At 39.0% G+C, this 27,755-nt stretch overlaps 1 protein-coding gene across 3 annotated transcripts in view; it reads right to left on the minus strand.

The window, feature by feature from the left end:
* The window catches only part of tmbim1a (transmembrane BAX inhibitor motif containing 1a), a 50,989-nt gene extending 25,838 nt beyond the window's left edge, over window positions 1-25,151 (minus strand). The window contains exon 1 of one of the 3 annotated variants that reach the window (XM_034183257.1): window positions 25,019-25,151. The gene's annotated coding sequence lies outside the window, so the exon portion shown is untranslated. Of the gene's footprint in view, window positions 1-4,889; window positions 4,895-25,018 lie in introns of those variants that run through there. The other 2 variants (XM_034183255.1, XM_034183256.1) reach the window with 2 other exon arrangements.
* Window positions 25,152-27,755: the final 2,604 nt, after the last annotated feature.

Below are 27,755 nucleotides of genomic sequence, written 5' to 3' on the forward strand. Positions count from 1 at the left end.
CTCCAGTTTCCTCCCATTCGTTCCTCATTTGTTGTGCATTTTCGATTTTTGAGACATATTGCTTTAAGTTTTCTGTCTTGACGCTTTGATGTCTTCCTTGGTCTACCAGTATGTGACAAGTGACAAAGTTTTTTATTCGGCACACAAAATATTCAAATAGAAAAAAAAAAAGAACAATTCCACAAACAAACACAGACAAAACTAGTGAGTCCGAAAGGGTGTGGGCTGAAGCAAAGCTTATTAGCGCCAACCCCTGCTAGTACAAGTCCAACAATTCTAATCAGTCATATTTACATAAATATAAATTCACTACTACATGTCAACACACAGACATACACATCAATATACTATTCACTTATAATTATATTTATATAGTACCAGATCACAAGAAAGTCGAATCAAGGCACTTTACGCCAGTAAAGGCTAACCTTACCAACCCCCAGAGCAAGCACTAGGCAACTGTGGTGAGGAAAAACTCCCTATAAAGAAGAAACCTCAAGCAGACCAGGCTCTTGGGGGTGACCCTCTGCTTGGGCTGTGCCATATATACCTATATACATACGTATATACTTTACAAACATAAATATATACATACATATACACAGTCACTTATATACGAGGGCTGTCAATAAAGTAACGGTCCTTTTTATTTTTTCAAAAACTATATGGATTTCATTCATATGTTTTTACGTCAGACATGCTTGAACCCTCGTGCGCATGCGTGAGTTTTTCCACGCCTGTTGGTGACGTCATTCGCCTGTGAGCACTCCTTGTGGGAGGAGTCGTCCAGCCCCTCGTCGGAATTCCTTTGTCTGAGAAGTTGCTGAGAGACTGGCGCGTTGTTTGATCAAAATTTTTTCTAAACCTGTGAGACACATCGAAGTGGACACGGTTCGAAAAATTAAGCTGGTTTTCAGTGAAAATTTTAACAGCTGATGAGAGATTTTGAGGTGATTCTGTCGCTTTAAGGACTTTTCACGGTGCGAGACGTCATCAGCCTGTTTCAAGCTGAAAACCTCCACATTTCAGGCTCTATTGATCCAGGACGTCGTGAGAGAACAGAGAAGTTTCAGAAGAAGTCGGTTTTCAGCATTTTATCCGGATATTCCACTGTTAAAGGAGATTTTTTTAATGAAAGACGTGCGGACGGATCCGCGCGTCGGGACGCAGCCGACGCGGTGCGGCGGCACAGGAAAAACACCTCCGTGTTGATAACCATTTGTAAAATCCAGGCGGCTTTTGATGGCTTTCAGTGGAGTGAGTATATGAGAAATTGTTTAACAGGCAGGACATGTTCCAACTTGTCCTTAAGGCTTTCAACAGAGGTGTTTTTCCTGTGGCGGAGCGTCGCGGCGGCTGCGTCCCGACGCGCGGACCCGTCCGCACGTCTTTCATTAAAAAAATCTCCTTTAACAGTGGAATATCCGGATAAAATGCTGAAACTGACTTCTTCTGAAACTTCTCTGTTCTCTCACGACGTCCTGGATCAATAGAGCCTGAAATGTGGAGGTTTTCAGCTTGAACAGGCTGATGACGCTGCCTGAGAGCGCTGCGCGACGTCTCGCACCGTGAAAAGTCCTTAAAGCGACAGAATCACCTCAAAATCTCTCATCAGCCGTTAAAATTTTCACTGAAAACCAGCTTAATTTTTCGAACCGTGTCCACTTCGATGTGTCTCACAGGTTTAGAAAAAATTTTGATCAAACAACGCACCAGTCTCTCAGCAACTTCTCAGACAAAGGAATTCCGACGAGGGGCTGGACGACTCCTCCCACAAGGAGTGCTCACAGGCGAATGACGTCACCGACAGGCGTGGAAAAACTCACGCATGCTCACGAGGGTTCAAGCATGTCTGACGTAAAAACATATGAATGAAATCCATATAGTTTTTGAAAAAAATAAAAAGGACCGTAACTTTATTGACAGCCCTCGTACATATACACCTACCCATATCTATATATCTACATACGCATATACATACCCACACATTGAAATATACAATAAGTCCCACTTATAAATTGAACATTCCATATAAATCAAATTATATTTGCTTCTTTATGATACTTAGACATAATGTTCTTTTTGAGTAGTTTCTTAAATCTCACTAAGGTACTACTCATTCTAACCTCTGTTGAACATTTGTTCCATTTCCTCACCCCAACCACAGACACACAAAAACCCTTTACATTTGTTCTTACTGGTGGTTTCATAAAAATTGCACAACCTCTTAAACTATATCTGGATTCCCTCAATCGGAACAGACTCTGGACATGTCTCGGTAAGGCTTGGTTTTTCGCTCGAAATAAAGTTTGAATTGTAATGTTATCGACCAAATCAATGAATTTTAATAAATTTAAAGACACAAATAGAGAATGAGTTGGTTCACGATATTGTTTATTGCAGATGATTCGTATGGCTCGTTTTTGCAAAAGGAATATTGGATTGGTATTTGATTTGTAAGTGTTTCCCCATGACTCAACACAATATGTCATATATGGTACCATCAGAGAATGATATAAAGTAAGTAACCCTTCTTGCGGCAGTAGGTCTTTGGCTTTATACAAAATGGCTATAGTTTTTGACAATTTTGATTTCACATAATTTATATGTGGTTTCCAGCTAAGTTTATTATCAATTATAACACCTAAAAATTTATTCTCTGTTACTAACTCAATTTCCTTATTGTTTATAGTTCAATTTTTACATTTGGGTGCCTGTTTATTTCCAAATATAATACATTTAGTTTTCCCAAGGTTGAGTGACAACTTATTAGCGTCAAACCAAACCTTAAATTTTTCCAGTTCTTTCTCCACTATGTCCAGAAGCTGTTCAAGATTTTCACCGCTACAGAACACAGTTGTATCATCCGCAAAAAGGACACATCTCAGTGAACTCGACACCCAACTTATATCATTTATATAGATTATAAACAACAAAGGACCCAGCACTGAGCCCTGCGGCACCCCACATGTGACATCCCTGAGTTCAGAATTTGTATTATTGAACATACTGAAATCTGCCTTGTAAATAACTAGCTATCCATTCATATGCCAGACCTCTGATTCCATATTTCTGCAGTTTACTTAATAGTATTCCATGGTTAATTGTGTCAAACGCTTTCTGTAAATCAAAAAAAAAAAAAAACACCTATTGTGTATTGGTTATTGTCAATTGCAGTTGCTATACTTTCCACAAAGTCCATCAAAGCATGTGATGTAGTTCGAGACCTTCTGAATCCATATTGTTCTTCACAAATGATGTTATGCTTCAGTAAATAATCATTTAATCTTTTAGCAAATATTTTTTCCAAAATTTTGGAAAATTGTGGCAGGACTGATATAGGTCTATAATTAGAAAATGTGTGTTTGTCACCAGTTTTAAACAGAGGAATTACTTTGGCTATTTTCATTTGAGGAGGAAATTTACCAGTACTTAGTGACATATTGCAAATATAATTGAACGGTTTTACTATACAATCAATAACTTTTTTTAATAAAGCCATATCCAAATTATTAAAATCAGTCGATTTCTTACTTTTTGAACCATGAACCAGATCAAGTATTTCCCTTTCATGAGTACCACCAATGAACATTAAAACAGATTTGTTAAACGTTGAATTATTTACCCAGAAGTTATTAGTTGATGAGTCAATTTTACTGGCAAGATTTTTACCCACATTAACGAAGTATTCATTAAAGTGTTCAGCAATAGACTCGTCGTTATCAATCGTGATGTAGTTGTTACTCTGAAAAAATGAAGGATAATCTCTAGTTACTCTATTTGAAAAAATGAAGGATAATCTCTAGTTACTCTATTCTTTTTTACTATTTCATTTAATATGTTCCATGTGTTTTTGATGTTATTTCTATTTTTGACAAGTAACTCATTATAATATATTTTTTTACTGAGTCTCATGATATTGATTAACTTATTCTTATATGTTTTATACTTACTTTCAGCTTCCTTAGTTCGTAGTTTTATGAATTGTTTATATAGTACGTTTTTCTTTTTACATGCCCTCTGAAGTCCCTTAGTTATCCATGGTTTGTTGCTATATTGATTTCTATATATTTTGTCAACAAATGGACAGTGTTTATTATACAAACTGGAAAAAATGGAAATGAAAGCATCATATGACCTGTCAACATCATCAACAAAAACATCCGACCAATTCTGACTTGATAAATCCTCCCTTAAATTATCAATTGTTTCAGGTGTTACTTTTCTACTCATGAATTTGATATTGCTTCGATACATACAACAACCCTCCAATGCAAAGACTGAGAAAACTGGCAAGTGATCACTGATATCACTGACCAGTAGTCCCCCACTAAGATTACCGGATATAACGTTAGTTAAAATATTGTCAATGAGAGTTGTTGTATCCATAGTTATTCTGCTAGGATGAATGATGGTTGGAAACAGTCCTAAACAGTACAAGGTGTTTATAAATGAGGTAATTTGTGGATGATTGTGAGGGTTTAAAAAAATCTATATTGAAATCTCCACAGACAAATAAATGCTTATTTCTGTTGATTTTGTTGTACATTCCTAAGATAATGTCTTCAAAGGTGTCAATATTTGTCCCAGGAGCTCTGTAAATGCAACTAACAACTATGTTTTTGGAGTTTATAGATGTAATTTCTATGGTAACACATTCCATGATGTTGTCCACTGTAAATGACATGTTGTTAATGAGTTTACAGTTATAATCTGACCTTACAAACAATGCAATGCCTCCGCCCCTTCTCGTCTGCCTATTAACCAGGAACAATTCATAACCATCAAGATATACCAGATCTTTATTATCCTCATTTAACCATGTTTCTGAAATTGCAATAACTGAAAAACGTTTTTTGGATGTTTTCAAACAATCATTAATAGTGGACAGAATACGAGAAAGACTTCTGCTGTTGAAATGTATAATTGAAAAATCTTCATCATTGATTTTATAATTTTTGAATTGTTCTTCTGTAAAATATTTGCACTGTCTCACAATATTCTCACTGAAAAAGGTATCAGGATCATTTTCAGATTCGAAGGGGTGGTTAGCAGAGTTATTATAATTAAATGTATCTAAACAGAGCTCCTGGGCTGAAATAAACAGATCATTATCCTTAGTCATTATGTCTCTCTCGTCTCCGGGTGTAGATGATGTGGATGAGTGGGTTGCTCCAGTCTGCATCATGGTGCTGTGATGTGTTTGAGTCCTCATACCTATTGTTCATATTTGTCCAGCTCCTCGATGTTCCTTATTGCCATAACCTTTGCTTGTTCAGGTGATCCGTTCAGTTTGATGAATATTTTACAGTTTGAAGTCCATGTGTGCTGGATATTTCCCTGTTTCTTTAAGAAGCGTGCTTTCCTGGCGATGTCAGCATTCCGTTTGGTGAGATGTTCATTGATGAATACGTTTGTCCCTTTCAGTTTTCTTCCTTGTTTTAACAGTGCTGTTTTGTGTTTTCTGTTGATGAATCTCATGATGACGGTTCGTTTATCACCGTCATTTCTCCGGGGCAGAGGGTGGCACACTTCAATGTTATTTAAATCCATTTCTATAACTTTAGATAGGAGGAAATCAGCAACCTGGTTTTCCACAGAGCTGACCTCCTGTTCACTGGGCTCCCCTCCGCTCTCATCTGTTACCGCCCGTGCGTAGGACCGTGGTTTGATGTGAAGACCTGTGATGATGACGTCGTTAATTCTGGTGTACTGCTCCAATTCAGCCACTCTATTTTCCAGCTGCACCAGACGCCGGTCTTTCTCGGCATTCTGGAGCCGTAATGCCTTCACCTCCTCCACCAGATCCATGATTGATTTCTGTTGCTGCTTCACAACAGAAATCTCCTCTGATAGAAAGTACAGAGATTTTTTAATATCGTCACCTTCCTCCGCTGTCAGAACCTTCTTAGGCCCCATGGTCGGCTTATGAGCAGCTTGACGATCGCCGATGTTAACAGCCTGCGTTGTTTGTCACCGGGATGGATCTGCAGTGCGCTGGTGCCGCGCGGCCTCGGTGTTTCTGCGCTGATGGATCCACGGTGGCTGCACGAGGCCTCGGGGAAGCGGCACTCGTGACGCGCGGCTTTAATAACGCAGCGCGCGGCCTCAGTGAATTCACCACGTTGAGCGGGCCTCGGACGTTGTTGCTGTCCAGTCGCGGGGCTAAGTTGCCGGTTGAGGTGGTATTCCCACTGTCCGGGTTGGCAAACACCGGCGTGGCAGATGGCAACTACAAACACCACCTCTGAAAACTCAGGTACAAACTTTTTGCAGCTCGCTCTGACGACACGCAGCTCTCTGACGACACGCAGCTCTCTGACGAGAGTGTGACCCCCCCAACTGTATGAGTGTGTGACCCCCAAAAGTATGTTTGCCTTTAACAACCTTCCCATGTTTGTATTTGGTCCAGAGTTTAGACACAGCTGACTGTGAACAACCAACATCTTTTGCAACATTGCGTGATGATTTACCCTCTTAAGAGTTTGATAATCCTCTCCTTTGTTTCAATTGACATCTCTCGTGTTGGAGCCATGATTCATGTCAGTTCACTTGGTGCAACAGCTCTCCAAGGTGTGATCATTCCTTTTTAGATGCAGACTAACGAGCAGATCTGATTTGATGCAGGTGTTAGTTTTGGGGATGAAAATTTACAGGGTGATTCCATAATTTATTCCTCAGAATTGAGTGAGTCCATATTTTTTCTTGATTTCTTATAGTGTTTCTTAAAGCCAGAAAGTTGCCATTTGAAATGACTTTAGTTTTGTGTCATGTCTGATCTGCTTTTTTTCTACAAAATTAAACAACTGAATGAACATCCTCCGAGGCCGGTGATTCATCGAGTCATCATCATAGTCACTCAAGAATTCGCTGAATTGGCGCCATCCACATCCTCGCCAGCCAGCCATTGTTTACATGGTTTTGAAACACTGGAACTGGGGCTGCCAGAGGGATCATGAGAAACTTTAAAGCAGTGAATTCCTCATTTTCAGGGGAAAGAAGGCTGCTTATGTTGGCTGCTTTACAAGCAGCCTTTGAAATGGGATAGCCTAGTGCCGACATTTATGATGTGGACGGCTGCTGAGTACAGCCTCAGAAGCATGCAGCTGCTGAATTCCCAAGCGCAGCACCAACGGACTGAGAAACTCCTTTGTCCCTCAGGCCATCAGAATGTACAACTCCTCACTAAGGCGGAGGAGGAGTAACAGGACGAGAGGAACAGTAGTAACCAGTAAACCAGTATGTCTGGTATTTACAGTAGTGTTCTGAATAATTGTAGTGCTACGTGACTAAAAAGATTAATCAAGGTTTTGAATATATTTCTTATTGTTACATGGGAAACAAGGTATCAGTAGATTCAGTAGATTCTCACAAATCCAACAAGACCAAGCATTCATGATATGCACACTTGCGTTTATTCTTGCAAATAAATTAGCTTCACACAGGCGTCTTCTAACTGTCACAGCACTTACAGGTAACTCCAGACTGTCTTTGATCATCCTGGAGCTGATCAATGGGTGAGCCTTTGCCATTCTGGTTATTCTTCTATCCATTTTGATGGTTGTTTTCCATTTTCTTCCATGCATCTCTTTTTTTTTTTTGCCATTTTAAAGCATTGGAGATCATTGTAGATGAACAGCCTATAATTTTTTGCACCTGCGTATACGTTTTCCCCTCTCCAATCAACTTTTTAATCAAACTATGCTGTTCTTCTGAACAATGTCTTGAACGTCCCATTTTCCTCAGGCTTTCAAAGAGAAAAGCAGTTCAACAGGTGCTGGCTTCATCCTTAAATAGGGGACACCTGATTCACACCTGTTTGTTCCACAAAACTGACGAACTCACTGACTGAATGCCACACTACTATTATTGTGAACACCCCCTTTTCTACTTTTTTTTACTAACAGCCCAATTTCATAGCCTTAAGAGTGTGCATATCATGAATGCTTGGTCTTGTTGGATTTGTGAGAATCTACTGAATTTACTGGTACCTTGTTTCCCATGTAACAATAAGAAATATAGTAAAAACCTGGATTAATCTTTTTAGTCACATAGCACTACTATTATTCTGAACACTACTGTATAAGGTCCCACAGTTGACCATGCATTTCAGAGTAGAGCTGCCACAAACGACTATTTTGACAGTTCACTAGCCAACTATTATTTTTGCGATTAGTCGACTAGTCAGATAATATGTAAATTGCAGCTCACCACCTTTTATCGATATTGATACGATTATCGATTCCGCTTATCAATCCGATTACTTATCGATTCCCTTATCGATACCTCCTGTGAATTTTCTGTGTGCTACAGATAGACTTTACAGGTTTTCTATGTCAACATTTGATTGAGTCTTAAAATAAATAAATATGAAATTGGTCACAGGATCCTTGAACTCTGGACATAAACTCTACATGGACTTGATTTCTGGACATAAATAGAAAAAAAAAATCTGTAGTTTTTGTCAAAAGCATTTCCTTTCTGACATTAACGGCATGGATGTCTCTACATACGTCTGAGCTAAGCTCAGCTGTCTTCTGGAGTCTGCAGGTCTGCAGCCACACAGTCTTGAGCTGCTACACATCAGCCAGGACGTCTCATTTTGGGAGGGAAAAAAAAAACAAAAACATTTTGATCGATTGCAGTTTATTGTTTGTATTACAATATTTGGGAAGAGGTGTCATTTGATTTAAATGGCAATTCGCTTTGAAGTTATTAATTCCGAGCAGACTCTATCTTTCTAACTTGACTCGGCGGCGCAGCGTTTGGAGCAACAGAGGACGATTCGGAGAACGATTCGCGTTTCTTTCTCACAACAACACAGGAGTCCCAGTTAGTCATTTTAATCCACACAAAACTGACTCATGATTGACATATTTTAATGGCTTTGAGATAGGGATGCACGATCCACAATTTTTCTCTTCCGATCCGATCCCTATACCTGAATTTGGATATCTGCCGAAACCGATACTTTTCCAATCCGATACCAGAGCTCTGTTTGCTTTAATATTATTATTTTTATATGAGGATTTTCTTACAAAGCAGACCTGAAAATTGAGCTACAATTTGCCAGAAGGTGCATCTAAGACCAAAGCCTAGATTTGATGTTTTCATGAAAGAATTAAGTACTTCTATTTTATAGACTTTTATAGCCTTATTTTATAGACTTAAAGAGAAAAGACAGCATTCTCTCTCTCCATCTCACTCTTTGTCTGTCTCCCTCCCTTTCTTTCGCTCTGCCTGTCTCCCTCTCTCTGTCTCTCCCTTTCTGTCCATCTCTCGCTCACCGTTTCTCGCTTTCTCTTTCCCTCCGTCTCTCTCTTTTTCTTCCTCTCTCGCTGTTTAAGTGCTGCACAACCTTCAAACTTTTGGAAAACACAAAGCCTTTCAACTATAAAATAAGTATCATCATCGACGCTCACGATTTCAATGGATAAAACGATTTTAATGGAGACTTTTTCCCCTTTCAGCAGACAGAATCTCTGGTCAGCTTCTCCTCCTTGGCTGCATGCTGAGCTGGTGTTTTACAGCCTCGGGACAGTGAAACGGCTAACTTTTTAGCACATATTTTTAGCAACAATTCAGTTAATTTTTCAGAAAATCCGTGCTCAATGAACAGACAATTTGAAGCCGAGAGCCGGACAGAAATTTGCCGCTAACCGCAGCTAGAACACGGAGGAAGAGAGCTCCCTCAAACAGCCCGGCTTCAGAAAAACCTCCCCTCCTCCCACTCATCAGTAAACAAGCAGAGAGCAAACAACAGCAGTTGAGAGGATTCACAGGGGTTCTTCTCCGGTATCCGAAAATGCCGCGAGTTGAATTGGTATTTTCCGATATGTGAATTACGTCGGTATCAGAACCCAATAATGATCCGGGATCGGATTGGTCCCATCCCTACTTTGAGAGGGGATAAGAAACGGAGTAGCTACTTCTGAAGAGGAGGGAAGCAAAGATCCAACGAAGCAGCGGATCGTAGCACAGCTTCACTGATTCAAGGTTCAAAGCAAATGACTCGTCGACTGCTAAATTAGTTGTCGATGGTTTCAATAGTCGACGTTGTCGTGACTAGTCGACTAGTCATGGCAGCCCCATTTCAGAGCACAAACCAAGCATGAAGTCAAAGGAATTGTCTGTAGACTTCCAAGACAGAATTGTCTTGAGGCACAAATCTGGAAAAGGGTACAGAAACATTTCTGCTGCTTTGAAGGTCCCATTGAGCACAGTAGCCTCCATCATACGTAAATGGAAGAAGTTCAGATCCACCAGGACACATGATGGTCACTTTGTCAGAGTTCCAGCATTCCTCTGTGGAGAGAGGAGAACCTTTCTGAAGGACAACCATCTCTCCAGCAATCCACCAAACAGGCCTGTATGGTAGAATGGACAGACGGAAGCCACTCCTTAGTAAAAGGCACATGGAGTTTGCCATAAGGCACCAGAAGGAGTCTCAGACCATGAGAAACAAAATTCTCTGGTGTGATGAGACAAAGAATGAACTCTGTGGTGTGAATGCCAGGCATCATGTTTGGAGGAAACCAGGCACCTTCCCTACAATGAAGCATGGCATTGGCAGCATCATGCTGTGGGATGTTTTTCAAACAGCAGGAATGGGGAGACTAGTCAGGATTGAGATCAAGATGAAGGCAGCAATGTACAGAAACATCCTGGATGAAAACCTGCTCCAGAGCGCTTCTGACCTCAGACTGGGGTGACGGCCAGAGCCCGGACCTGAATCTGATTGAACTTGAGAGGTGCTACAAAGAGGAATGGGCAAAACCACCCAAAGATAGGTGCACCAAGCTTGTGGCATCATAATCAAGAAGACTTTAGGTTGCAATTGCTGACAAAGGTGCATCAACAAAGTATTGAGCAAAGGTTGTGAATACTTATGTACATGTGATTTCTTAGTTTTTTTTTTTATTATTATTAATAAAATTTGCAAAAAATTTCCAATAAACTTTTTTCATGTTATGGCGTCTTGTGAGTACAAGGAGGGGAAAAAAAATTTTTTTACTCTATTTTGGATTGAGGCCATAACATATTATGTGGAAAAGTGAAATCCTGTCAATACTTTCCAGATGCACTGTACGTAAAACATACAAACGGTGCAATTTTATTTTTGTAAAAAAAATTTGCCAATTTTGTCTTTTTTAAAATCTGCATGTAATAGAAGAATTTGTTAATAGTCGGTACAAGCTACTAAAATGATGGTATTGTAATACACTCATCTGCTGCTGTTTTTTATTAATGAAAAACATTTCACTGACTTCATGGTTAGCTCACCCCTCCCATAATACAAGACTATATTTACCCAGTTACTCATCAGTTATCACAGAGCAAACAGGAACGCCCTTTGTCTGAAAGTGTTCATTTGAAGAAAGCTGCTTCTGACATGGGAGAAAGACGTGCGGGTGGAGACGCAAACGCCACGACCAGGAAACTCATATGTACAGTTGTGCTCAAACGTTTACATACCCTGGCAGAATTTTTGCTTTTTTGGCCATTTATTCAGAGAATATGAATGATAATTAGGGATGGGTATTGATAAGATTTTATCGATATCGATGCCATTATCGATTCTGCTTATCGATCCGATTCCTTATCGATTCCCTTATCGATACCTCGTGAATTTTGTACTAAAAGTAGGCTTTACAGGTTTTCTATGTATTTCATTGAGTCTTAAAGTAAATAAATATGAAATTGGTCACTGTATCCTTGATCTCTGGACATAAATAAAAATAAACAAAATGGTGTTTCGCTTTGAAGTTATTAATTCAGACTGGATTCTATCGTTCTATCTTGACTCGGCAGAGAGCCACGCAACGTTTGGAGCTGTGTGACAGAACAGAGGACGATTCTCGTTTCTTTCTCGCAACAAGACAGGAGTCCCAGTTAGTCACTTTAATCCGCACAAAAGTGACTCACGATTGACATATTCAGGGATGAAAGTGGTGAAAAACAAAAAAAGCTGAAACTCAAAATTACCCCCCCCAACACCACCCACATGAAAATGTTTCAATTCTAGAAGCTCTGAAATGCAATCTGGGACTATTCCAGACGATAAACTGGAGTGAGTGCAGCATCCATTTAGGTGAGGAAAAAAAAACAACTTTCCTTATTCAAATTCATTCCAGTAGTATTCTGCTCTTACTAGGATGCAGCAGTTTTCTAGTTTGGCAAATAGTTCTGGAGGAAATCACTGAAGAAATTAACAAATTGAAAATATGGTTTGACCGAAACAAACTGTCATTAAACTTAAATAAGACAGGGATGAAATGGAGGTGTAAGAGTCACTAGGTGTTCACAGGAAACATTTATTTCTGTATGTATTTATTTATTTATTTATGTATGTTCATTGTTAGTTGCTTTTATATTTTCTGTTGTGTTTCTATTCAGGTTCGTTTTCTCTTTCTCTAAAATTGTATATAATAATCATTAGATTATTAATATATAAACAAAAATAAATTTAAGAAATATTACAATTTGAAAACAAATGCACCCAAACATGATGACAGCTGCAACTGCTTAATGCTAACTTTTAACATTGAAAATGCCATAGATACGCTAACGCATTAGCATCGCTCCCGTTTTTAAGTTATAAAATACATCTATCAACTGTTTCAGAAGACCATAACAGGTCGGTTTAACATTGAAAAGGTAAATAATACTCACAGACGTATGCTCTTTAGGGTTTTAGCGGGGGAAAATTAAGCGAAAGAAACAAAGAATAAATGAAGCAATAGATCGAAGCATTGCTTCAATCTGCGAACCACTGCTTCGATTGATTCAAGGTTCAAAGCAAAGCTGCGCTGCAGAAAAGTTGATTACGGACCCACTGCAGGGTCTGTAATCAATGTAGAGAAATGATCATTTTCCTGACAAACACCCCCCAAAACAACGGCCACTCTGGCCTCGATACCCGCAGCCGCAGAGCTCCGTGGCCACTGAGAGAGGTTTGTATCTTTTTAATGACTTGGATTCTCTGCGGGTCCCACATCCGTACCAAACAACGGTAACACCGGAGGCAGTGTGAGCGAGGGGTAAGCGCTGGTGGCCAGTGAAGTCACCAGTCAGTCAGTCAGGCTACACGTGTGAGTGAACGCAGCCTGTGAAAAACTGGGCTGTGAGTGTAACTTTTCATCAAAATCCCCACTGATAAATCCACTGTGCACCCTGTTGATGAATAGATGAAAAAGCTGATCAAATCTGATAAGGATCAGACTGAAAAAGGCATTTTTTTGAAGAGTTAAATTTGATGCACTTAAAGTGTGTGTCCTTTCGCTCCATGTGCAAGGCAGAGTGCAGCCACTGGACCAAAACATGGAGGTGTGCCTTTTTTTTTTTTTTTTTTTTTTTAAGTACACGAACGCACTGCAGTAAGTCTATTTCTGATGATCAGTGCAAACCCTCTTTCTCTTAAAAGGGTTTATTTTACACAGTGTCCCACTTTGAAAAGTAGCAGCATCTGATGCTCCATTGATTAGCTCCTTACAACGGTTATGCACATGCTCTATGTCTTCTCCATTTTTTGTGGGAGTGTTACAGCACCACATATAGGCCTAGCATATACAACCCCTGGCAAAAATTATGGAATCACCGGCCCCGGAGGATGTTCATTCAGTTGTTTAATTTTGTAGAAAAAAAGCAGATCACAGACATGACAAAACTAAAGTCATTTCAAATGGCAACTTTCTGGCTTTAAGAAACACTATAAGAAATCAGGAAAAAAATTGTGGCAGTCAGTAACGTTACTTTTTTAGACCAAGCAGAGGGAAAAAAATATGGAATCACTCAATTCTGAGGAAAAAATTATGGAATCATGAAAAACAAAAGAACGCTCCAACACATCACTAGTATTTTGTTGCACCACCTCTGGCTTTTATAACAGCTTGCAGTCTCTGAGGCATGGACTTAATGAGTGACAAACAGTACTCTTCATCAATCTGGCTCCAACTTTCTCTGATTGCTGTTGCCAGATCAGCTTTGCAGGTTGGAGCCTTGTCATGGACCATTTTCTTCAACTTACACCAAAGATTTTCAATTGGATTAAGATCCGGACTATTTGCAGGCCATGACATTGACCCTATGTGTCTTTTTGCAAGGAATGTTTTCACAGTTTTTGCTCTATGGCAAGATGCATTATCATCTTGAAAAATGATTTCATCATCCCCAAACATCCTTTCAATTGATGGGATAAGAAAAGTGTCCAAAATATCAACGTAAACTTGTGCATTTATTGATGATGTAATGACAGCCATCTCCCCAGTGCCTTTACCTGACATGCAGCCCCATATCATCAATGACTGTGGAAATTTACATGTTCTCTTCAGGCAGTCATCTTTATAAATCTCATTGGAACGGCACCAAACAAAAGTTCCAGCATCATCACCTTGCCCAATGCAGATTTGAGATTCATCACTGAATATCACTTTCATCCAGTCATCCACAGTCCACGATTGCTTTTCCTTAGCCCATTGTAACCTTGTTTTTTTCTGTTTAGGTGTTAATGATGGCTTTCGTTTAGCTTTTCTGTATGTAAATCCCATTTCCTTACAGTTCGGTCACAGACGTTGACTCCAGTTTCCTCCCATTCGTTCCTCATTTGTTTTGTTGTGCATTTTCGATTTTTGAGACATATTGCTTTACGTTTTCTGTCTTGACGCTTTGATGTCTTTCTTGGTCTACCAGTATGTTTGCCTTTAACAACCTTCCCATGTTGTTTGTATTTGGTCCAGAGTTTAGACACAGCTGACTGTGAACAACCAACATCTTTTGCAACATTGCGTGATGATTTACCCTCTTAAGAGTTTGATAATCCACTCCTTTGTTTCAATTGACATCTCTCGTGTTGGAGCCATGATTCATGTCAGTCCACTTGGTGCAACAGCTCTCCAAGGTGTGATCACTCCTTTTTAGATGCAGACTAACGAGCAGATCTGATTTGATGCAGGTGTTTGTTTTGGGGATGAAAATTTACAGGGTGATTCCATAATTTATTCCTCAAAATTGAGTGAGTCCATATGTTTTTCCCTCTGCTTGGTCTAAAAAAAAGTAACGTTACTGACTGCCACAATTTTTTTTTCTTGATTTCTTATAGTGTTTCTTAAAGCCAGAAAGTTGCCATTTGAAATGACTTTAGTTTTGTGTCATGTCTGTGATCTGCTTTTTTTGTACAAAATTAAACAACTGAATAAACATCCTCCGAGGCCGGTGATTCCATAATTATTGCCAGGGGTTGTATATACTAAAGTCTATGTACAGAGATATTTCTTGGAATGGTATCGTGTTTATGGAACACTTTTTGAAAATGACAAAGAAAATGATCATATCTGTTTCCGTGTGGACAAGGCCTTTGTTTGTAATTTTAGATAAGATGTAAAGCTGAAGTTGCAGGAAATGGCAAAATGCCTGCCCCCCCCCCCCCCCCCCCTTCAAATAATTCCAGTGTCATCATGCTCTAAATTTCTGGGGAGAGCCCTGCCCCGGTGTACATAAAAAAAATGTCCAAGTGCAACTGTATAAGGAAAAGTGTAGATTGAAAAATACAAAAAATATGTAACTACATATTTTTGCTTTTTTTTTTTTTTTTGGTATTTATTTGATTTGTGTGTGTATGTTGTTGCCCATCACCCTACATTTACAGTGTCTTGAAAAAGTATTCAGCACCTTGGGATTTTACACATTTTTTTATACCATCTTAAATACAAAAAGTCAGGCTTCTCAATATTAAAATTTCTAAAGTTATCCTCAAACTCAAAGCAAATATCTACAACTCGTTATAAATTAAATATCAAGCCTAAATGATTGGTTGCATAAGTAATGGCCCCCTTTGGTATGACACACGTAAATAGTTTTATTGTCAGTTCACTTCAAACAAGTCGGGATGGATACATAAACATAAAGTCACTGACTATATTTTGGACTTAATTTGCACCAGTCTTTAATACAAACCGTATAGTACTGTATAGTAACTGTCTGGGGGAGGCAGTTCTCAAAAACTAAGTGACGGCAAGAAGGAGACGAGTGAAGAAAGCCACCATGACACCCAGACAATGCAGACATAGGCTTCTGTGGCTGTGATTGCAGAATTTGTGCAGTGAAAATTTTGGGTATCCATTTTTGTCCTACAAAAGTCCTTTTCCCATTCGCTAATTATGTTCCTTGTCAGCTGATGCCCACAGAGTCCGTCAGAAAGTTTTGTGTATGCTCAAAACTTCAAGCAAATATTGGGCAGAAAGCTTTCCCGGTAGCTACACATTTATTTACAGTTTTGTCCTCTACTTGGTTCTTTACTTACTTATACTGATACGCATGCATTTATGTCCTGTGGCTGTCCAATGCTTCAGACAGGACTTCCCATTGGCCAAATCTCCAGTGCCGGGTTTGTATTCTGCAAGGGCGGAGATAGAACAGTTCCAGATGCAGCAACATGCAGCACGCAGACTGTAGAAAAAGACTGCACAGCTGTGTGCTTTTTTAAATTTGGATTTCACAGTCCACCCAGCAGATTCTCTGGGCGAGAAGGAGCTGGAGAGTTGTTTGATGTCCTTGGTGATGCAGACACATTGAACTCCGGCACAATGAGAAGATGCTGTCATTGCATGAACAGAGTGAGGAAGTAGTTATAATGTCATGATTCCCAATTGAGACGGATTCTATTCATATTTGCAATCAGATCTCTGTGATTCCCACTCAAATTCGGCTTCCCGCAGCGCGCATCTGTCTAAAAATATACCAGGGTTTCTTGTAATTCTTCTGCTTCTATGTGGGTTTCAGCTTTGCCTGACAACACAAAAAAAAGTTCTGCTGTTAAGCTGTGTCATTCATAAACAGGAATCTCAAGTGCTCAGGTACAGTTGAAGTACAGCCACAACAACTCAAAACTAAAACTGTTTGGTCCACTGGCTGCTCTCCACCTCCGCAGATTAAGTGAAAAGATGTGTACTTTAAGTGAATCATGCTTAACTATTAAAAAAAGAAGCCTTTATTCAGATTTGATAAGCGTTTTTAATCAACAGACTGTAGAGTTAATTTATCAGTGCAGCTTTTGTGGAAACATTGTACTCCACGGCCATTTTTCAAAGGCTGTTATTCGCCAAGTATCCACAGAAAATAAGGAAGCTGACTTTGGTTTAAGCTGCACTCTGTACAGCATGTATACGCTAAACACTGAATAAATCACAGTAATAAAAATTCAAGTAAAATGTGCAATTAGGGCTGTGCAATTAACCGAATTTCGATCGCGATATCGATATTTGTATCAAACGATCTCCAAACTCATATAATCGAGTGAAACGATTTAAGGGCCTTTCATCAGGCCAATCCATCAACATGTTCCAAGATGCATGATGTCAGACGCGTCGCTTCAGAAGCGGCAAGGGGGCAGAGATTGCGGCTATGTCACACTCTGGCTGTTTCTACAACCTGAAAAAAGTTCAGCGATCGCCTTCTTGAATTTGCGTCGCCTGAACCACAAAAAAGCTTTAAAAAACAGCAGTAGAACGATTCTCCCATCACCCTGCTGTGAGAAGCTTTTTTTTCCAGCTACTTTTCGGAGTGACGCCGACAGAGGGAGGACTGATGACTTGGTGGGATATCGATCGAACCGCGACAGCGGGCAGACCCGCATGGAGAAGCCGGCCTTCAGGCATCATTCCTGAGCAGAGCGAGGCAGGCAGCCGGGGTGATGGAGCAAACCCACTCAGTCCGAAACCTCCCACTTTTTGGATATATGCGAAGTCCCAGTTTGCCCAACGGAGTTTAGTTCTGCAGCTTTATCGAGGTGAGAATAATGTAAAAATAAAACGTGACATTTACTGAACTGCTGTGGAGGTTTATTGATCGGCTAACGTTAGCTTAGCCTTTTAGCACAGTTGATCTGAGTGAACGCTTTAATTTGTAAATGGTTCAGTCTTTTTTATTTTTACCAAATAAAGCTACAGCTTTTTTCAGACACCACAAAAGCTCAACTTTAAATAACTTATTTTTCGGGCATTTTTTTCCATCGTTCCCCCCCCCCCCCCTTTTGTTTTTTCCTTTTTTATATATAAACTGTTTAGTGTTTCTTTATATTTAAAGAAATATTTTTATTTGTCCTAATCAGGAACATTTGCTGTGCAGACAACCAAACTTCCATTGATGAGCTGAACACCACGAAGTCCAGTCGAAAGAAAACATCTCTGCTCTTCAAAAGAGGACAAAAGTGTCTTTCAGAAAAACCACCAGAGTTCAAAGCTGCAGAAGAGACCTTCATCTGGTCCCGAGAATCCAGCAGAACATCACCTGCTTCTAAATAAAAGGCTCTTTCAACAGCAACTATTTTATTATTTTTAAAAAAGCTGTTTCATTTTATATTTTAACAATAAATGAAAGGATCATTAAAAATGTCCATGAATCAAAGTCCAAGGGACATTTGCACAAGTAGAAGCTCTCCACTTATTGCGCTCAAATTCATATTTTAGAAATGACTCTGTCCTGATAACAACATTAAAGGCAATTACATATTTTGGCGAAATTACAAGTTGAAATGACCATTAAAAAAATTCATCATGATTCATGAGGTTTATGTCACAGAAATCCTACTTTACAATCACACTGCAGTCATTGTTAAATTATTTCTTGTTGCATTTATAATAAACATATGTATTTATGTACAGTGTCTGTTTTTCTGGTTGAAATGAGATATAAATAATCTACCAGACTTAAAAAAAATGTACAAATTTCCATGTTATTTTGTCTAAAAATAAATGACAGGTTCCTTATGTTAAACAAGAAATGATCTAATCTGAAATAACAGGTGGTTTTAATTTACAGATGAAAGGTTTCTAAAGAACCATTTGATTTATTTAGCTATTTTAATTACAAGTGTTCTAAACTTTTTTTAAACAGTAATCAGAAATTCTGAGGTAAACAAACAGCAAAAAACATTTCCATTTTTCTTCAGAAAACTGCTCCATAAATGAGCAGTCCTGTGACACGTCTAACAATTTTTTTTTTTTAGAGAGAGAGAAATGATGAATAAATGCATTGTGTAACTAAAAAAAAAAAAATCCTCTGAATAATCGTAATTTCAGTATTTACCTAAATAATCGTGATACTGATTTTTTCCATAATCAAGCAGCCCTATGTGCAATAAGACAAAAAAAAAAAAAAAAAATAAAGAAAAGAATGTCCTGTCTGCAGACTAAAGATTTCACAGACCGTGTGGGCTTACAGTTCGGCAAAGCTCCAAAACTCTTAATGTGAAAAATAAATAATTACCTGATAAAACGGAGAGAGAGGAAACACCCTAAACTTAAAAATCTGCATGATGGCACAGCAACATTGTGCCACTGCTTAGGGAGAGCCCTGCCACTATTGATAGTTTAAAAAACACAAAAGTACTTTTCATCGGATTACTCGATAAAATAATCAATAGAATACTCGATTCCAAAAGACAGCTGCAGCCCTAGGGTGCGAATACTTATATGCATGTGATTTCTTAGTTTTTTATTTGTAATAAATTTGCAAAAAAACAAAAAAAACAACAATAACTTTCATGTTGTCATTGTGGGCTGTTGTGAGCAGAATTTGGAGGGGAAAAAAAAACAGTTTTCTTCATTTTGGAAAAAGTGAAGCGCTGTGTTACTTTCTTGATGCACTGTAAAGCTGTGTTCCCACACTGGAAGAACACAGCATCATTCCAGAAATGGTTGCCAGATCCTGTTGTATAAAATAAATAACTAAAACTGCAAGTTCACAGTGATTTCTAGTTGCAGGTTTGCTGTCCTGTGATAGACTCTGTGACTGCTGGGATAGGCTCCAGCTCCCCACCATGGCCCTTAAATGGAGTAAGCGGGTATAGAAAATGGATGGGTAGATGGTTTCTCTGTTCAACGATATGGATATTGTGCGCAGGGTTCTCCCTAGGAATTTAGAGCATGATGGTGCTTGAGGTCAAGGGGGGGCGGGGCATGTTTGTGTTCTCTGTATAACAAATGAGTCTTCTGTAAAAAATATGCACCCCTACATTTGAAGTATGGTGGTGTCCCTTTAGGCACTAAAACCTTACTTCATTTTTGTTTTTAGTTATGGGGATTTGAACCGCAATTGTTGGCCAAACAAGCAATGTCCAAAACCAGGAAGACAGTATTGTTACCTGCAGAAATCCATTGCACCCAGCTCAAAAAAGTGATTTTATTTTTCAACAGTAACTTGTGAATGTTGAAGTTCCCGGTGTCACCAACCGAATGGTTCCCACCCTTAAAAATTAGTCCACCCTGCCTTCACTGCACACGCATCATTTTGGACCACAGCAGCATGTCTGAGAAGGACTCTCTACGCCCAAAGCGATCAAAGGTGATTTCATTAATAATCAGGTGTCTCAGCAGGTGATTTAATTGATGATCAGATGTTTATGTTCAGGGGAGCAGGTGGGAAGCTCGTCAGCAACCCACCTGCTGAGGTGATTGGTTGCAAGGAAAACCGGCAGTGTCTCAGCCCTTGTTACCCACCCCTGGAATAATGTGATTACTGACCATCAGATGCCAAGGTAAATCCTCTTAAATCATTCTAAAGTCAGTTTTAAGCAGAAACGAGGCGATATTTGGTGAGTCGCTACTGACGCCACCCCTGCCACATTTCTCCATGTAAGGTGCAGTTGCATCAGGAAGGGCATCTGGCGTAAAGCTTGTGCCAAAACAACATGCAGATCTACCTTGGATCAGCTGTGGCAATGCCGAGGGGAAATGAGGGAACAGCCGAAGGGACTTACTTTATATGATACAGAAATTACAATGGAAGAGCAGGATCAGAATGGACCAGAAGTATGTCAATTACCATAAAAACATTAGTTTCCCTTAGGTACAGGCATTCTGCTGTGCAAAAACTAGGAAAAAAAACCCCCAAGAGTTTTCAGAGAAATGTTAATGTTGTGGAAAGAGGTTTGACAATCAAAGTCTGAGATCAGAAAAAAAAATAGTAACAGGAAACCACTATACTGTGGGGAAGATTTGTCCATGTGTTTTAGTGAAGGGAAGTAAACACCTATCAGAATCTGCTGGGAGAGCTCTAGGATCAATACAGAGTAGAATGAAGATCTTACAGGATATAGGTTTCTCTGCATTTACAAAACTTTATGATGCAATAGTTGGTTGTATTTTGTTTTATGCTTTTATGTCAAACATATTAGTATTCTTCAAAACAGAGTGGTTTGATGCTTCTTAGGTGTTCATAAGTTCACTGCTAAACTGGCTGTAGAGGGTGACATGGGGTGGGAGCCCTACGTTATAAAGCAGAGAGTAGAGATGCTTCATTTATGGAACTACTTCACTAAGCTACCAGAGAACAGGCTGACCCAAAAAAAATTTCATGAGAACATGAAGTAGCTGAAGAAAGGGAATAAATAAACAGAGATGGCCAACACATATACAGGGCTGGAAATTTGAATCTGCCTGGTCATACCCACAGCTGGCTATTTTGGGGTAATTTTCAGTTCAACTTTTTTAAAAAATGGTACCAGTTTGTTCCCCATGTCATGATCCAGAATATATATAGTTTTTAGGGCTACATATTATAGTTTGGGAGTTTATCCTGGACAGACAGAAGTGGCAGCATGAAAAGCACATAGTACAACAGTGTATGGTCTTACAAAAATGGCTATTTTGGGGGTAATTTTCAGTTCAACATTTAAAAAAATGGTACCAGTTTGTTCCCCATGTCATGATTCAGAATATATATAGTTTTTAGGGCTACATATTATAGTTTGGGAGTTTATCCCGGACAGACAGACATAGCCCTTTATGTATATAGATTTTGGATTTGAATTACAATTACATGAATTAACTGCAGTGAAATTTAAATTTCTTGAAACAATTTTTTTTTTCAATTATTACAAAATTCAATGGAAAAATTATATCTGTAAGAAGACAAAAACTAAGAAATTCTATACAATTTAAGGAGGAATACCCGACTGAGCCTTATGTGAAGCTAAATTTGTCTTGGAAACAGCAGTCCCTTTGTGCCCAGATTAGATCTGGTAGTCTTCCTCTGGCAGTGTAAGTGGGCAGGTATAAGGGTCTTTCTGAACAGGAGAGAGTTTGTATTTTTTGTGACCTTGATGTTGTGAAAGATGAGTATCATTTTGTTCTTTTCTGCCCTTTGTACTCAAAAACAATACAATAATGTAGATGTGTTTTGGTTTTCTGAGGAGAAAATCTTGAAACGGATCTTTGAAAAAGAAACATTTGTGTTAGCTGTTTTTGTCTGTAAAGCCTTGGAAAGGAGGCCACGTGTTGTACTCTGAAATTGTATTTGTATTGTACTGTGGAACTTGTGACGTGTATGTGGTTATCTTGTTTTGTATGTGGAGTGTCTTATAGGTCCATGCGGGCTGGGCACCAGTGGTGCATGACACTTTAATAAAAAACAATCAATCAAGTACAGCTTACTGATGGCTTCTGAATCAGCCTGTTCACTGTTCTGCTTCCTGAATGAAGAGTTTCAGCTCAGTTTTGCTTCACTCCCCTCAGATTCTGATGTCCTGCTCCTCAGAGTAGGGCATTTAGTTCACTGTCCATTTAGTATCTTAGAAGCCCACAACTTAAGAGCTGAAATCTTTAACTTTCAAATGGGTGGTGATATATCATGTTTCAGTAGGCCACTGAAGTTTTTTAAGAGGAAGATGTACTGTCCAAATGTACAAAAATTACATTTTTTATATTCAAAAATCCCTTCAGGAGGAAAATTACGGCCCTTTTTAGGGTAGGGGTGAAAGGAGCCAAAACCAGTGACATAGTCAAAATGTGGATTTTGACCTTTGAACATTTTTGTGCACCCTCAGTAAAGAAGGCTTTTTGCCTCATTAACCCACAAGGAGGGTTAATGAGGCAAAAACACCTTCTTGATATCTTTATCATGAATTGCAGAGATACAGAGGAACATAATAAAACAAGTTTCACTGAAATCCATAGGGTGCGCACCGAGATATGGCCAAATGAATATCGCCAAATATCGCGTTCTTAACATAAAGAGCACCAACTATGCAAAAGTGCCCTAACTAAGCCACCGCCATTTATGCAAATTTGGAAAGAACTTGTTCCAAGGTATCCAAATATGCATAAATGAGCAAGGCTTATTCAGGGCGCAGGCCCTGGGAGGGTCCCAAATGTAGCCCAAAATGCCAAAAGTTTTGACTTGAAGCGCCACCTATAGGCAGCGCCCTCAGTTAGCCTTGATAAATATAACGCTAAATGGGAGAACTCCATCCATATTATCAGTTATCAAGTTGTTCACCAATGAATATGGCTTTATACACCCTGAAGAAAACCATACACCCTGAGGCTGAAGGCCGAATGATAAATGATAAATGCACGTAGGCGCGTGCTCTCCCTTCGCTCACTGCCTCCGGGGGTACGGATGCGGGACCCGCAAAGAATCCAAGTCATGGCCACGAAGCTCTGTGGCTGCATTACCGAGACCATGCAGTGGGCGCTGCACATCAAAACAGCGAGCGTAGTCTCTGGACCTGTTGCTGCATGCAGCTCGGCACAGCAGACAGGGCTGTTTCTTTTTTTTTCTCCCTTGTTTCAGAAGCCATAACTGGCAACTGTCTTCTAGTGTTAGCGGAGGTTAGCCTGTAAGCCGTCGTGCTGATAATCATTCGAGTACATTTGTTTAATGAAGCTGCTGTAAATGAAGAAATTCATCAAAATATCGACATAAATTGCGAAGGTGTTTTGCTTCTTTCATCATCCATCCACCTCATGTTCCAAGTGCTGTTTTCTAAGTGAGGTGGAAAGAGTTGTACGTGACACCTGATTGATTGGCTGATTACTCGGGTGGTATGAAAAATATTACCCGTCCGCGAAAAGGGTGTATTGCTATTTATTCTTTAGTGTTTTATCCAATCATATTGGTGTATCATGTATAGGTATATTGTGGGACCCACTGTAGATGTGAATATGTGAACAGATGTGTGAATAGAGGACACCCCTTATTTTCATACCGTGAATAGAGGACACCCCTCATTTTCATACCCCTCATTTTCATTTGTTATTTTGTCACCCTCATTTCTCATTTATTTTTATTGTGATGATGTAATATTTACTGTCACTTATTGTCTGTTGGTGCACGTTGGCAGCAGCTTTCTGATGTATTTTAGGGTAGGCACGATAGTTGCCATAAGTTAATGAGACAGGCACCTGAAGGGCAGCTGAGAGCGCGGCAGAGAAGGGTCCTGTGGACAGAAGCGAGAAGCGCAGCAGCAAGTGTTACAAAGAAATAAAGTTTTGTTGTTTTTAAAAACCAAAGCACGCTTGAAAAGTCCTGTTTATTTTGTTCAAGTGTGCAACAATATGATAAATTCATATACCATAAGATCAATGAGGCTTACTGAGGGCGCACAAAGATATTCAAAGGTCAAAATCCACATTTTGACTATGTCACTGTTTTGGCCCCTTTAACCCCTACCCTAAAAAGGGCCGTAATTTTCCACCCGAAGGGATCTTTGGATAAAAAACATAGTTTTTGTCCGTTTGGACAATATATCCCCCCCCCCCCCCCCCAAAAAAAACTTCAGTGGTCTACTGAAACATGATATATCACCCCCTTCTATAAACCATTCCACAGTTACAGACTATGGCTGTTAATCAACTCTTTTTATTTATGTTTTTTCGCCACAGAGCACAGGAAACAAAATTTGGTGAGAACATGTTTACACGTCTTGAACTGACAGATCTAAGTGACAGTAGGTTGACACCGCTAGCTCCGTCCCTGGAACTGGAAACTTTTCCATACACGGAGTACAAACAACCAAAAGCCAGTTCTGTTCACCGAGGAGCAACAAACACACACAAAAACAAAACTCTTCGCTTAACATGCCTGACCACACCAACAGATGCAATTGTAAAAGCATATATATATATATATATATTTAAAAAGTAAAACACAAATGCTCTCGCATGTTTGTCACGACTGCAACTTGAAAATTTAAGATTATGTGGCAACGAACAAACAAGCTTTTGAAAGTAGCTCGACTTACCGAATACGAGATTCCCAGTGAAAGACAGAACTCGTTTGTCGGTGGGTGTTGACTGCCACGCCTGCTAGCTACAGATAAACAACCAAAAGAAAAAAAAAAAAGAAAAAAAAAAAAAAAAAGATCCAAAGTCACGCAGTGAAACAGGCGGAGCCTGTCGGTCAGGATGCAGGTACGAGTGTGCGCGCGCACAAAAGGGGCGGGGCGGCGGCAAACTGCAACAAGTTCTACCAGCTGGAAAGAGCTGAGTCACTTTAAAACAATCTGCTTGTCTAAAGTTACCACTTTATCAACAGCATAGACAACTACTGTCCAGTCAGTTGCAGGGGAGACCAATACTCGTCAGTTTACAGACCATACTTAAGCTAGGGTCCAGTGGCGGCGCCAGGAAATTTTTGTTGGGGGGGGGGGGGGGAAAGTTGGAGAGGCTCCACAAAATGCTGTCGAAATGAACATTATATAGTAAATTGCTTTATAAATACCAAGGTATATGTTTTAGTCACCTGTGCTCCTCTAAAATGTGGTATCAATGCACACACATCACTTTTGCAGATGATTGCAAGTTCAGTAAACTTGCACATAGGTATAAATAAAGATAAGTAATGTTTTAAGAGTGGCCGTAGTAAATATTTAGGAAACCTAAATTTTTGTGGTATAGATAGATAGATAGATAAACTTTATTGATCTCACAGAGGAGAAATTCACATGTTACATCAGCTCTTAAGACAACACATAAGGTGGGTGCAAGCAGTGGTGGGCACAGATAACCAAAAAATTAACTTCGATAACAGATAATCAGATAACTGAAAAGTTATCTTCGATAAAGATAAAACAATAAACCACCCAAAAAATGTATCGGAAGTTACAGATAATAAATTCCAATATTACCTCTGACATATCTACAACTAATAATAGAACAAATTTAATAGCTACAATAATATTAAAAATAAAAACAGACCCCAACAATGAAACCACACTTTTCTTTCTACCTCTGCTGGAAGCTCTTATTTATTACTATAATGCATATACACACGAACGCTACGATAAGACACTTTTATATCTCACAACGGAGAAAATCATGATAAAGTGTAAGCATGTTAATTTGTATGTTCATAAATCTTTGGATAATATCAATCCCTGCTGTTGGATTTCAAGGTCTGTAACGTGTGTGTATTTTGTAAACAAACGGAGCCCTGAACACACTCATCTAATAAGCTTTCAGGCAGAAAATGAAAAGTTTCATCAATGGGAATAAGTTGGAAAATATATACACACACGTATATGTGTAACACATAACCTGACGTCCTAATAGACTGATATTATTTGTCAAGGAAATTTGTATAATGTATACATTCATTGCACACAAAAAAAGCCATATGCAAAGCCAAAAAGTTGATTTGACAATCATCTGACATAACGGGGTCAAAATAAATAGAACACTGCTATCTACTGGTTCCCACACGCTTAGTGAACACTACTGACCAGTAGATGGCAGTAGAGGCCTTGAAACAAAATTCCAGATACAGTAATCCCTGTCTGCTACATTTAAAATGCGTGGAATTTAACAAACGCAAATAAAACCAACATCTATAAACGCAGAGAATATATTCAAGAGAGTTTTAGGCACTAGAGTTTAATGCTGTTGTCTGTGGAGCCTGAATAGAGTGTCTGAAATGCATTTGTCCTGTCGTGATGTACTGAGATTACATCATCCTACCCAAAATGCATTGCGGGTCACAGGATGTGCTCACAAAACCTTAAAAATTAGCACATTACTTTAAAACTAAAACATATATCTGATATTTTCACTTAATAAAACTCAGACATGACAGTCATTTTAAATAAGTTGTCCAAAATTTGTTTGGTTAAAATTTGAACCATAAGTTAAAAACGTATGCCTCTGGATGACTTAGGTGATATCGGCAGCCTTTCGGTATGGTGTTAAAGGAAATTTTTTTTTTTTTCTTTTGGGGCTGTTTTGCTTTTGTCTGCACATGATTGAGATGTTTTTTATACAAGCCGCTCTCTTCTATTTGCAAAGGTTATGGCTGTGTGTATGTTACAAAACTTTTAACAGGTGAGTGCTAAACTAATTTTAAAAATGCTTGTCACTGTTCAGCTTTGTTTATCGGTTTAAAAGTTATCGGACAAAGATTAATTGGTCCGATAATGGTTTTTAAAGTTATCTAAAAAGATAATCCGATAAAGAAAACATTATCTTCGATAATTATCTGTTATCGGATTATCGGAAGTGTGCCCACCACTGGGTGCAAGTAGAGGAAAATGTTGATCAAACAGCATGTGCAAGGATAAGCAATAATAATAACGCTTGTAACAATACAAGACATGAGAAATGAGGTAGAAATAGAATATGTATGTGTGTGTGTATATATATATATATATATATATATATATATACACACACACGCATACCCATATGCACACACATACCTATACATGTACACATGGAGTTAAATTTGTCTCATTAATACTTGCAAATGCACAGAGGGTGATTTACAAATATCAAATATCCTTTGATTTGTTCACGTGCTTTGTGATCCACAAACACAAATTTCTGATTTGTAACGTGTGTGGGTTTTTACAAATAAATGTTTATTTGCAAAACTGAAAATTCTGTTTGTGAAGGGTTACGCTCAGTTACGCAATATTGAGACATTGTCAGCGCAAAACTGCAGTTGAGATCCACAAATATGTCAGTTGCTATTCACATTATTGGCAG

Source organism: Thalassophryne amazonica, chromosome 12, assembly GCF_902500255.1.
Source record: "Thalassophryne amazonica chromosome 12, fThaAma1.1, whole genome shotgun sequence".
NCBI lineage: Eukaryota > Metazoa > Chordata > Actinopteri > Batrachoidiformes > Batrachoididae > Thalassophryne > Thalassophryne amazonica.